At 41.1% G+C, this 14,297-nt stretch overlaps 1 protein-coding gene across 2 annotated transcripts in view; it reads right to left on the bottom strand.

The window, feature by feature from the left end:
- LOC311063164 (rho guanine nucleotide exchange factor TIAM2-like) overlaps nucleotides 1-10,175 on the bottom strand; it is an 88,301-nt gene extending 78,126 nt beyond the window's left edge. The window contains exon 1 of one of the 2 annotated variants that reach the window (XM_084082424.1): nucleotides 10,032-10,175. The gene's annotated coding sequence lies outside the window, so the exon portion shown is untranslated. The remainder of the gene's footprint in view (nucleotides 1-10,031) is intronic. The other variant, XM_084082425.1, reaches the window with a different exon arrangement.
- Between the last annotated feature and the right edge of the window lie 4,122 nt (nucleotides 10,176-14,297).

The raw sequence follows: 14,297 nt of genomic DNA, 5'->3' as shown, positions 1-14,297 counted from the left end.
TTTCAACCAAGGCCCCTTACGGGTCAATTGTCACACTCTCAAATCTTTGTTGAACCTTTAGAATTTAAACGATTCCGGTTCCTTAACGATTCCCTCTTAGCGGTCCGATTCCTTAACGGTTCCCCCTATAACGATTCCTAAAGGGGGGTTCCCAATGGACCCTTACATGTCTGTAACTCTGAGAGTGTCCACATGGAACAAAATTACAGAGTTATGGCGGTCCTTGAAATTACAAAGTTTGAGAACCACTGGTATTGTAATTGTACGTGAAGTCCACACACCATCTCTGACAGTGGGATGAAAACCGGTTCTGCAAAGAAACTGTTCCAAATGTGATGGAACCGATTTCCTGGTTCCTCAACGGTGGATCCGGTTCCTCTGGTTCCTCCGGTTTCCAGACCAGAACCCAAACCCAACCCTAAGCACTAATAGGGCATGATGATGGGACGGTTTACGGGGGGATTGGACCTGTGACCTTGCAGTGACGGACACGGTCACTCCGACCACTATGGCCTCCCACACCTCGTTGCACTCTCAAACACCTCAAACACAAAGCCGGGGCGTCGACCAGGGATTAGATGGTCCTCTTTTGAACGCTTGGCTAACGCTGTTAAGACATTGTGTGCGCTGGACGGCTTAAAGAGTCAAAACAACACAGGACCCCGGGAGCGGCTAAGCCCTATCGCATTTTTCCATCGCGCAAAAAGAAAATAAGTGCTGGCCCGCGGCTCGCGGGAGAGAAAATAGAGAGTTAATTAGGTAGAAAATCCATTGGCGCATTCCTAGACGGGAGCTGCTTGTGACAGCCGAACAGAAGGTCTGTTCTTCTGCGCTTGGAACCACAAGACATCAAGGAACCTCCAACACACTGGACCAGCAGCTCTGAGCTGGAGGTGTGCGTTTGTGTGTGTGTGTGTGTGTGTGTGTGTGTGGGGGGGGGGGTAATGGTGTGGATGTTGGCACTATAGGTATTGGAAGTTGGGGTGTATGTGTGTGTGGGTGTGGTGTGCGCGTGCATGCATATGCATGCATGTGTGTATGTGCGTGCATGTGCACACGCAAGGGTGTTATGGTGGTGGTCATGCTTGCACACGTGCCTTGGATTTGTGGTGTGCGTGCGTGCTTGCGTGTATGTATGTGCGTGCGTGTGTGTGCGTTTGTGCGTGCATGTGCATGTGTGTGTGTGTGTGTGTGTGTGTGTGTGTGTGTCTGGGCAAGGAGCCCGTGATGACTGCTACCAGTGGAAAAACAAACTGCTGGATTCCTCCTCTTGGCTTGGCTTCTTGTGCTTATACCCACAGCTGAGGTAAAGTAATATTTTGCAAAAAAAAACGATTATTAGCACTGGGAGTGCCAGATGGTTGGTGTTTTGCAGTACCAGGGACAATGTGGTAATGGTCAAGTAATCTGTGAATTCATGAAGATCTGAGCTCCATTCAGTTCAGTTCCATGCTGGTTGCAGCGAACTCCCACAGACTTGATTCTTATCTCATCTTTTCACTTTTTTTGGTGTGTAAAAATGGGCCACTTTCAACCTGGTGGACCTATGGGCATGTCACATCGCAACACGTTGTGAGCTGGTAGATCTGCTATTTTCAAATATTTAGTACTTTTACTTTTGATACTTTAAGTACATTTTGATGCCAATACTTTCGTACTTTTACTCAAGTAAATTTTGAATTCTGGACTTTTACTTGTAACAGAGTATTTTTATATTGCAGTATTGGTACTTTTACTTAAGTAAAGAATCTGAGTACTTTTTCCACCACTGCAAGTACCTATGGAACACCCTACCCGCAGCAATCAGAAAAGCTAATTCTCTGGCGTCTTTTAAATCACTTCTAAAAACACATGTGTTCAGGAAAGCCTTTCCCCTAGATCACCTAATTTGCCATAATTGCGTTACGTATGTCTGTATCTGTTTGTTTGTTTGTTGATGTGGGCAACGAGACCAAAGTTCTTTTGGTCTCCTTTTAGTTTGCTTAAATGTGTTTTCTTTATTGCTTGTCAGAATTAACTTGCTTGTTAACTATGTTATTCCCCTATGTTTTTTTTAAACATGTATGTTTTATTTTACCTCACTTACATATTTTATGCTCCAACTGCTGTTTAGTCCTTTGTAACTCATGTTTTGAAAAGTGCTATATAAATAAAGTTATTATTATTATTGGTGAAGATTTAGAATGTTTTTGTAATTTTTTTTCAAAATGTTAAAAAAAATAACCGATCTATAAGCTCACGACGCTATTTTTGAATAGCCGAAATATAAAATGTGGTTGAAGTGATTTTGATGCTGTATTAGCACATTTTGCCGGGGCCCCCCTGGAATCCCCTGAAGGACCCCTGGGGGTCCCCGGACCCCACTTTGAGAACCATTGGGTTATGGGACGTGCTGCCATAGTGTTAGGAGTGTAATTGGCATGGCCTCTTTCTTTCTAACAGGACTAAGGAAGTGAACTTAACTGATGCTTTTTACAGACTGAGGGGTAAACAATCACAGAGGTGATTAACATTGTCACCATTTGTTGTCACACCTCCAGCACAGCATGCTGGCTGGCGCGTCCCTGTTAAACGTTAAAGGTCGTTAACTCCTTCTCCAAACCTAACAAACAGCTCTCTGTTTAAAGCAACCATGGCTTTCAACTACCTGTTCCAACAACAACAACTGGCCAGCGTTTAACGCCTACCGATGAAGCCACTGTCGGATTCACGCTTTCCGCTCAATGCACGGTCGTTAAAGACTATATACTGCAATTTAGTTCCAAGAGGAAATGTTTGGAAAATTCTATACATTTGCTCTCCTTTTAGGTGTGGGACGTTTCAACTTTTTTGGAATAAATAAAAGTGGTTAAAAAAATAAAGTTCTGTTTGTGTTCATTTTGTTTATCAATCAAATTATTTGTGTTACTTTTGTTTAAGTGCTTGTTAAATGGTCTCAAATACTTTAAGTTTTCAGAAACTTTAATCAAATCTAAGTTTTTCTAATTGAATAGAAACTTTTGCACTTCTTGACAAAATGTCAAGATAGCAGTAATCGGTGGTCTAGAACAGTGGTTCTCAACCAGTGGTTCGGGGACCACCAGTGGTCCTTGGGGGGTACCAGGGGGTCCCCAGCGTAATTAGTTAACATAGCGTCACAATCATTTTAACCACTTACTGTAGCTTTGGCTATTCAAAAATAGCAGATATACAAGCTCATAGCGCGGCACAGCTTGCAGATCTGCTGTTTTTAAAAAATCTTGATAATGTGTGCATATCTTTGAATATATATATATTTTCAAATCTTTGCTTCTGGGGGTCCCTGGCACAAAACATTTTCAGATGGGGGTCCGCGGCCAAATGTATATCAATTTAGGGGTCCTTGGCATGAAAAAGGTTCAAAACCTGGTCTAGGACTACCCAAAATCGTTGTTGGCATCGGTCCCATAAACTCTGCCATCGGTCTAAACGGCGGTCTCAACGTCTTTGATCGCTGGCATCGCGAAGCGGACGATGAATGCTCCTTTGGTAGGCTCATTAGCACACAACTGACAGTAATGAAGGGCCAGTCATGGATCAATTAACTCTCTATTCAGTAGCTTGCAGCAGGCTGTTAAGTCATTAAGAAGACATATGGCAAAGCAAGGCTTCACACATGACTGAAGGAGCCTCTCTTTCTTCCCTGGCCACTTATACAAGAAGCTGCCATTGTTTAACAAACTTGACAAACGTGGCATTGTTTATTAGGACCAATAACGTCCAATGTGCCATCTTCTTCCTCACTCAATCTTTGATCTTTTTATAACCTTTATATCAGTGGTTCTCAAACTATTTCATGTCAAGGACCCCCAAATTGACACTTATTACCCCGCGGACCCCCATTTGAAAAGATATGCCAGGGACCCCCATAAGAGAAGATTTTTAAGGCTCTCTAGCAGTGATTCTCAACCATTTTAATTTCAAGGACCCCCAGTTTGACATGCATTAGGCTACGGACCCCCATTTAATGGCATTTATACCTCTGGGACCCCAATTCATATTGTAAAATCAATGTTAATTTAACTGAGAGTGTACAAATGGAACCAAATGGACCTGTTAGGGTCCATTTGGTTCCATTTGTACACTCTCAGAGTTATAGACCCATAAGGGTCCATTTGGTTCCTGTCCATCATTTAGCTGGGGACCCCCTGGAACCCCCTCAAGTACCCCTGGGGGTCCCCGGACCCCACTTTGAGAACCGATGCTTTATATTCTCCCAGGGAGAGTTGAATGATGCAGGCATGTTGTTTTACAGCCTATAGTATCATAACGCAACTTAATAGATGTATACAGATACAACATTCTTTCTTCTTATGTCCCATTATCATAATAAGTAAAAATACATTTCTTGGGTCATTGACTAGGCAGGATTATGAGAAAGTTGCAAAACAGTATGAAAAAAATAACAATAGATTAAAAGAAGACGTACTAAAGACAAACAATAGCAATTTTATAAGACAAGCCAGAAGTCTTGCATTTAAAAAAGTGGTTACAATGCCAACACAGAAAACACAACGTAGACTACATCACACACACACATCCATTCATACTGTACGGCAGGGGTCTTCAACAGGGGGTCTGGGACCCCTAGGGGGTCCTCAAAGCTACTATAGGGGGTCCGCCAAATCTTTGTGTGATAGGATTTTTTTTTTTTACATGAACCACTTGAACCCTAGAATTCCGTTTCTGAGGGGAACATTAGCCGAAAATAGCAGATCGCAGCGCGAGGCGTTGAGAGCTTGTAGATCGGCTATTTTTGGCAAAGAGGCTATAGGTGTAGAGGGACAAAAGAGCAGACTAAGTAAAAAAAAAACTTTAATCTGAAACACAATTTTATACGATAAAGAGTAGGGGGTCCCTGCTTCATCTCTCTCTCAGCTAGGGGGTCCTTGGCCTGAAAACATTGAAGACCCCTGCTGTATGGTACTAGGCCGTCACAATAGCGTCTGATCACCAGTGGTGTGTGTTCTAGGTTTTTTCGGAGGGGCATACGATAATCATTCCCTGCACGACATGCGTGGCCAATCGATGAAATGGTTAGTAGAGGGCCACGCTTTAAAAAACGGCACGTCAAACTACATATACAGCGTAACACGGTAGAACACATCACTGCTGATCACTGTCATTACAAAAAACTTTAAACATAAAAACACAGTGATTGATGCTGGTTGTCCGATTTAGGTCTGGAGTTCCCAAACTTTTCCATGCCAAAAAGCCACCCAAAAACTACACATGAAAAGCCGGGTCACAGAGCTCTCTCTCTCTCTCTCTCTCACAGAGCTCTCTCTCTCTCTCTCTCTCTCTCTCTCTCTCTCTCTCTTGCTTTGAAGCAAAATGCAGTCAAAATAGAAAATGTGTGTGTGTGTGTGTGTGTGTGTGCGTGCGTGCGTGCGTGCGTGCGTGCGTGCGTGCGTGTGTGTGTGTGTACATATGCATACATGTGTTTCTGGGTAGGAAAATGGGTCTAATTTTCATACAACAATAACAGCTATTGACATAAATGTTAAAAGTCAACCACAGCACTTCCAGCTGAAAGCCTGCCAGGCCCTAAACAAACACACACCTCCACGGCCGCTTGGATACAAGTCACTAGTGTAATGATGTGTGTTGGACCAGGTGGGCATGCTGTGGCTAACCGCTACACCAGGGGTCTTCAACAGGGGGTCCGGGACCCCTAGGGGCTCCTCAGAGTTACTACAGGGGGCCCGCCAAATCTTTGTGCAATGGGGAACATTAGCCAGATCGGCTATTTTCGGAGGGGGGGAAAGAGCAGACCAAGTACAGAGCCAACGGTCAAGTTGACTAAATATTGAGTGTTTAAAATGTTAGTTGTCTGAAAATATACATTAACATATTTTATAGAAACGATAACATATGTCAAACAAGTCTATGAAATCTATGAAAAAGTTTAATCTGCGACACAATTTTAATTTTAATCTGTAGTTGGGGGTCCCTGCTTCATCGCTCTCTCAGTTAAGGGGTCCTTGGGCTGAAAAACGGTCCCAAATTGAATGGGATTGAACCCATGAGTCATTTTAGATTTGAGCTATAACCATTATTTCATACTTTGGCTATTCAAAAACAGCAGATCTACAAGCTCATAGCGCGGCACACCTTTTTCACAATCTTTCAAAAATAGCAGATCTACAAGCTCGACACGCTATGAGCTTGCATATCTGCTATTTTTGAATAGCCAAAGAAATCTAAAAATGACACAGATGCTTTCCCGGATTGCATGGGTTAATACTAGTCATACTTGGACCAAAATAATTGGTGGTTATAATAATTGGACGAGTCGAGCGTGTCAGTCTTTAATTAAAGAAAGACAGGCTGTATAATGATCTGCTGTCATGCTAAACTGAAGCTACGATGCCTGAACTCCACGACCTCCAATCAACTTTACACCAAAAACAAAACCATTTTCAAAGCTTGGTTTTATCAAAGGAAATCTGAGAGAATATGGAAGCTCTTATTCAGCCAAGCAAAGCTCTGTTTCCAGATTCACATGGATTAAAGCAAAAATAATATATAAAATCTCTGAAAGATTGTGTCCTCCAATGTGCGATTTGTGAAACAGTGTGAAAGGAGCGCCCCCCACACTAGCGCTCCCTACACACAGGCATTCAGAGACCTGACTGTGGGTGTTGTATTGATGCTGTAATTAGAAGCTCCATTCAGACAGACCTCCAGTTAAAGGGTTAAAGGAACGTCTCTATGTTCAAAGAGGATGCAGGATGCCAACAATAATAACACAACTACAACAACGGGAAACAACGTGTGAGTGCGTGTGTGCGTGTGTGTGTGTGTGTGTGTGTGTGTGTGTGTGTGTGTGTGTGTGTGTGTGTGTGTGTGTGTGTGTGTGTGTGTGTGTGTGTGTGTGTGTGTGTGTTTGAGTTTGTGTGTGTGTGTGTGTGTGCGTATTACTATACTTGCGAGGGCTAAATATCGCCACAAGTAAGTCAAATTTGAGAAATGTACTTGTAAATGTAATCTTGTGAGGACCATTTTCCTGGTCCTCACAAGATAAATTGTTGTTTTATGGTAAGGATAAAAACTGTTATGGTAAAGATTACAGTGAGGAAATTATTCAGGTTGGTTTTAATGTTAGGTATTTAAAGGTTAGGGTTGGAGTTACGATAATAATTAGTTTGTGTGCCACTGTGTCATGTACCAACAATAGCCAAACTACAAGCTCAGCGCGTCACGCTGCGTAAATCAGCTATTTTGGGGTTTGGGGTTAGGATTAAAAATGGCAAACATATTGTAAAAATGACGTTAGTAATGCTACAAACGCGCGTGTGTGTGTGTGTGTGTGTGTGTGTGTGTGTGTGTGTGTGTGTGTGTGTGTGTGTGTGTGTGTGTGTGTGTGTGTGTGTGTGTGCGTGTGTGTGTGTGTGTTTGTTTATGTGAATGAGGGGGGCAGAGCATCAAACCAAATCCCGCTGAACGAACAGAAGATAATAATTAGCCTGCTATTGGCTTGGGGGGGTTACTATGACAACAGAGACACCGCGCCCAGTCACTCAGATTATTATACCACCATCTCCTTGCACCAGCAGTGTTGTTTAGATCTGCCCTCCGACACACTCCAGGACACCACTTATCCTTTTGTCTGCTGCTCTTTTACCACACACACACACACACACACACACACACACACACACACACACACACACACACACACACACACACACACACACACACACACACACACACACACACACACACACACACAGAGACACACCTCCCATTGTCTATTTGTAGTGGCAGCGGTGCACATCTGTGTGTGTGTGTGTGTGTGTGTGTGTGTGTGTGTGTGTGTGTGTGTGTGTGTGTGTGTGTGTGTGTGTGTGTGTGTGTGTGTGCGTGTGTGCGCGTGCACTTTGGTATCCCAGCATAATAAAAGGCTGAGGAAAGACCGCTTCAGTGCGAAAGATTTCACAGTGGATTTTCCCGGCTCTGTGAATGGACAGAAATATGTGCTGTGTTTACTGTGCGATGACGCACGACGCGCGGATCAAATTCACTCAAACAATCGACTTAAAAAAAACAAGTTTTCGCAGCATCAGCAACATCGGTTCTCAGTGTGTGAATTAAGACAGAGCAGGAGAAGAAAAACATTTGATGAAAACTAAGTTTGGCATAGGAGGAATACATGAAAACTAGTTATTGTGTCTTGTCCATGTATATAGAGCATCATAGTAATATGTTCTTAAACCCACAGTGGTTTCTTATCATCTCCCAACCTTCATATATACAGTAGGACACCAGAGTCTTACAAATAACCTTTAGAGTCGGTTGGTGGCACACGACAGACGGGTGTTCTGTGGCCAGCAAGCCATCACAAGATGCTTAAAGTCAGTGATTCTATGAACCAGTCAGTGGTGGAAAAAGTACTACATTTCTTTACTTGATTAAAAGTATCAATACTGCAATGTATTGATACTATTACTCAACGCCTCACGCTGCGAGGTGTTGTGTGCTTGTAAATCGGCTATTTTCGTAGAGTTGGTGTAAATGGAAAAGAGCGGACCAAGTACAGAGCCAACGGTGAAGTTGACTAAATATTGAGGGTTTGAAAGGTTAACTGTCTGAAAATACAAACAACTCTATGAAGCTATCTATGAAATGAAGCTATCTATGAAATCTATGAAAAAGTTGAATCTGCAACACAATTTTCTACAATATGTTGTGGGGGTCCCCGCTTCATCTCTCTCTCAGCAAAGGGGTCCTTGGCCTGAAAAGGGTTGAAGACCCCTGCCCTACATACCATACTTAGGATAGAGATAGTCCAAGTTCAAAGTCTGCAGCATGCAGGCTATTCTACCGAATATGGTCACCTTGTCCTGTTGCTGGGGTTATGCTTCAAAACTAAACAAAGTGGGAATTAGTCAAACATATCATACACACAATGGTGTAAAAAAGTGCATTTACTCAAGTACTGTGTGTTGAAAACTTAAGTTACTACTAGTTATAGATATAAATGATTATATTATAAAACATACATTAAGCACTTTAGCCATTTTTTTTCGAACATTTTAGTACTTTTACTTTTGATGCCATACCTTTTACTCAAGTAACATATTGAACACAGGCCCTTTTACTAGTAACAGAGCATTTCTACATTGTGGTATTGCTATACTTTTACTTAAGTAAAATATCTGAGTACATCTTCCGCCACTGCATACACATCATCAATAATCATGTCATTTCCTCACTATGTAATTGGGTTTATTATTATAGGGGCTGGTGGACTGGTGCTGTTGAACTAATGACATGATGCCATGACAACAAGGACACATGGGGAAGATGAGGCGTTTACTACCAGTGGTGTAAAGTAAGTACTGTACTTGACAATTGTTTGGTATTTGAGGTATTTTTTTACTTTACTGGAGTATTTCCAGTTTTCAGTACTTTTACTTCTACTCCACTACATCTCAGAGGCAAATATTGTACGTTTACTCCACTACAATTATTTGAAAACTTGAGTTAATAGTTACTTTGTAGATTTAGATTATTATTTACAAAACATACATTAACCACTTCAGCCCTATATACATTTCGGCCATTTGAGAATAAACAACAATATTTTCTATATTGCAATATTGATACTTTTACTTAAGTAAAACATGCGAGTACTTTTTCCACCACTGTTTACTACTCTGTCTGTCTGTCTGTCTGTCTGTCTGTCTGTCTGTCTATTAATTCATTAATTAATTAATCAACTCATTAATTAATAGCACCTGCGATAACGATGCTCATCATAACATGTGTGTAAAAGCAGCAGCAGTCGCATATAGTATACTTTTTAAAAGTAATACGGTCAAGACATTAAAGCAGATTCTTTTTAGATGACATTTTTAAAACTTTTTCTTTTCCAAGACATTAAATTCAAACACAACCATTAAGGGACAAAATGAAAACAAAAACAAAACAATTAATGAATTAGAGAAAAGAACAGAACGCACATGTATATGCACATTATGCAGTGTGAAACGTTAAGAAACACTCACTCAGTACTCACCAACAGGTTGCTCAGACAGCAAAGCAGTTTAGTTCTCGTTCATAAAGATGTTTCCTTCTCTTCTCTCCGTACGGTAGATGTTTTCTCTTAATAATAAACTCTAGTTAGTAGTTTTATCATCTTTCTCAATGTGATTCTGTCTGTTACACCTTCCACGTCTTCTTTACAATGTTACAGTTGTCTACTCTTCATCCTCACTGGGCGGAGCTGAGAGATACAGTAGAAACCTTTCGCGCTATGGCAACTCCATGGTGTACTGTGTAACTGTTTAACATAGATGCTGTTTAAAAAACAAACACCCGTCCACTACATCCCATAGTTTGGAAGGACGATCGCGCTGTGACTGGTTCGTTGGTTGCCAGTGGCAACCGCTCACATGTGTAAACCATGCTGTAAACATGGTAAAGGGCAATATTATGATTTATAAGAAGTGAGACCACCTGGCTAACACAAGCAATAAACAATAAACAAACAAACAAATAAATAAGTACTATGTACGTACGTACGTACGTACATAAATAATAATAATATTTTGAAAGTTTTAAAAATAAGAGCAGACCATTGCATTTCTGAATAAAATTGTGCTCAAGTTTGAAGTTGCCTGCAAATCATTTCATGATGATCATGATCCTTGATATCTATTCATCAAGTTCATCTCGCCTGCCTCTGTGCGACAGTGAACAACAGGTAACATACTGTACAATGGAACCACTGTAAGTTATTTGACCCTCGAAGAACTCATGTTTCTGTCACCAAATGTCACAGCTTGGGGCCTATCAGAAAGATGACTCCAGAATCACTCCACTGCACCATCACCAACACCAGACACAGTAATGTGCCACTGAGGAATGGTCCGCAGTATCAAAAACCTTACTGAGATCAATAAACATGATCTAAAACCTTACGAGTAACAGTGACTGTGCTTAGCTCTAAAACCAGATAGATGTTATATGATCTATTAGTCTAGGACAAGCTGACTTTTTTTTCATCAATAAGAAACCAAACTATTACAATCATTGTAGCATTTTGGAAAAGCATCACCTTTTTAAGTGTTGATAATTTGAAGGCTTTTAAAAGTCTCTGCTTTGTCTACATGGACAGGCTACTCTGTGTGTGATTTTATCCACAGGAAGAGAGACACTGGACGTGGCACTAGGTCAGACACCAGAGGGGACTGTGAGGTCCATCATAGGCAGACCACTTTTGGACAGAATGTCCTCTCCAACATGGGAAGACTATGATGGAATAGCCTCCCAGTCACTCTAAGGGAAAGCCCCACCTTGTGTAGCCTACTTTTAAAACACAACTAAAACGATGGTTAAAAATGTCTCAAACATGTGACCATTGATACTTTTTAAATCTTAGATATTTCAAATTAGGCTTTAGATATTCTATTGTTTAGGTATTAGACTTTGGTAGGTATGCAGATTTTTTGTTGGGTTTAAACTGTATGGCATTCTTAAAATTAGTTTTTAGGCAGTTGTAGCTGTAGTGTATGTTTATGTGGAACTACGGATGTAAATGAACTTATAGCTAAATCCGGCATATTTACATGATATCATTTTTATTGATTGAAATGTTCATTAATGTGCACTGTCCCGAAAATAAATAAAGTAAAGTAAATTGCTTGAAAGCATCAAACACATCCACAACTTGAAATGATTCAAGTTCAAAGCTGGGAAATGGGGAGAGGGGCCTATGTAGTACATTGCAGTTCCTGCGATGCTAAGTCATTAGCTGTACGGTTTGTTCTCTGTTCCTTAAAATAATGTCCCACCCTCTGACACTTAGTCAGCATTATTGTTACAGGAAATCAATAAGTAAGTGAGAAAGCCCCCTCCCCCATTGATTCTAGTGTTATTTCATGAATGTGTCCTATTCGTCCATAACGCATCCCAAAAATGTATTACAATAATTCTCCTTTCCTTGTTTCGTTTTTTTCATTCATGATGCATCTATGTGTAGGCCTACTGGCATAATTGTATTGCTGATATATTGCTGATATCAGGGACGTGCTGGCCACTGGGAAATTCGGGAAAATTCCAGAACGGCCGCGCCATTTACGGGCCGCCAGGTGGCTGGTGGGCCACCTAAAAAAATGTTTTAAAAATTAATATTTTTTTTCTCCTGTTATAGGATTATTACGGTAATTTCCGGGTCGCGCGGCCCAATTATTAGTTACGTTACTGTTTGGGAAGTTTTGGCTGGGTTAAACGCCCCCCCCCCCCCCCCGTTGACAAAACGGTGGGCCGGTTCAAAAAATCCCAGAGCTGAATTTTGGTCCCAGCACGCCCCTGGCTGATATGATGAATACAAACAATTGATAACAAACCAAAAAAACTCTTTCCTCTTCTCCTTTTTCATGTATCATTTATAGACCACCAGCAGGTATTATGAATTAAGGTACCTACGACCAGGTACCAGAAAGTTGGACTTGAGGGATGTAAGGAATGATGAGAGAAGAGAAGAGAAGAGAAGAGAAGAGAAGAGAAGAGAAGAGAAGAGAAGAGAAGAGAACGTTTTTTAAGGAGATACGTTTTAATTAGAGAGGAACATTAGGGCCAATTCATGGTGGTTATACATTACTCAGGGCTAAGAAAAGCAGGGAAAGTCCACACCACACTTAAGACTGCAGTGTCAGTCTGAAAATGAATCATGAATCAAGTCAGGAACCTCTCGTAATCTGCTAACTAGAGAAGCCTGACCTCAATTCAGCTTTTGTCCTCAACCCTCAATTGCCACCTTCTACAATATTCATGGTCTGTTCTCTGTTCTGTTCACAGGCAAATGCAGAAAAGATACCCCAAAACATAATGATTCTCATGATAAGGTGTGTGTATTAGTGGATGATGACTGAAGGAAGCATTGGTAAACCAGTTCTAACGGTCAAATTTACAGCTCAGATGTACAGCTCATATACATGATCGCAAGTTTACCAGCTGCTCCTAACGATTTGTAAAAAATACTCCAAAATCCATGTTCTTTGGGAAGCTTTTCATAGGTGAGCCATGCTACACTGCATTACTAGATGTAGGTATCAGTCTAGCTGTTCTTTAGACAGCAACAACAATAACTAAGTATCTAAGCTAATACTAGTTTGCATGAATTGCTCTAGAAAATCAACAAGCTTTCAGATTTATTATTTCGCAGAATGTTTGCCCTCGGAATAGGGATGCTAGGGTACATAGCTAAAAAGGCTGGGCTGGATGTCAATTCCATCTGACTTTTGTCCTTCACTAAACCTGGTCTTGTATAAGTCGTACCATCTGTGATGGTGGTAAAATGTGCCCGTCAAAAAATCCCGATGGATTCACAAAATTCCTCAAAGAAAGTTTTGTGAAAGAAGGCAATGGAAAGAGTGTAGCTTGAAGATGCAGATGATTTTCCGCCATCTGTCGCAGGCCTTTTGTTGTCAGAACGCACAAAGAGGATTTCTCCCCCTTGTCTGATCTGAATGACAATGGGGAAAGAGTAGTTCTCATAATCATAGCATCCCTATTCTGGGATGTACATTCGGCGAGAATAGCAGATCTACAAAGTTATGACGTGTTGTGAGCTTGTAGATGGGCTATTTTCAAAAAGATCAAAAGATAAACAATGGCATTAAATTGAGGATCCTTGAAATTAAAAATGTTGAGAATCACAGTCACTGTTTTAAGTGGTTGAGAATGTTCCACTCTTTTGGCTTTACCCATGATGCATTATAATATTCCTATGAAGTTTTCTTCAAAGCAAATGACAGTGCAAACAAACCTAGATCTTTCTGAAAACACTCCTTCAGCCCCACTTTGAACCTGTTCTTTATACCAGAGTCCTATTACTGTACCTTTTTTACCTGAGGCTATGAGTGCACTGTGCTTTCTGTGGAGGATAATTCTGTTTACTAGGCCCTAGTAAACAGAATTATAGCCCCTAGTAACTAGGGGACCAGTGACATCTATGGGTGTGCGTGTGTGTGTGCGCGTGTGCGTGCGTGTGTGTGAGTTGCCGCTGGATTATGGTCCTGTGTGTTACACGCTGAGGTCAAACTGAGAGCAGAGAGAGGGAAAAAGACAGAGAGAGATGGAATGAAAGAACAATATAAAATAGACACAATTTAGAGAGAATATACAAAGTAAATACAATTAAAAAGACAAGGGTGGAGTGAGTCTTTTTTTTAAGCAGGTTTACAACACATGGGATAAGTATAACAACTATAAATATAGCTGCAAGCAGCGATAATACGGGGCCAGGAGAGAGAAAGAGAAATGATAAT

This window comes from Gymnoscopelus microlampas (assembly GCF_963454915.1).
Source record: "Gymnoscopelus microlampas genome assembly, chromosome: 16".
NCBI lineage: Eukaryota > Metazoa > Chordata > Actinopteri > Myctophiformes > Myctophidae > Gymnoscopelus > Gymnoscopelus microlampas.
The sequence above is the reverse complement of the archived record's forward strand: the minus strand, read 5'-3'. Positions and strand labels throughout refer to the sequence as shown.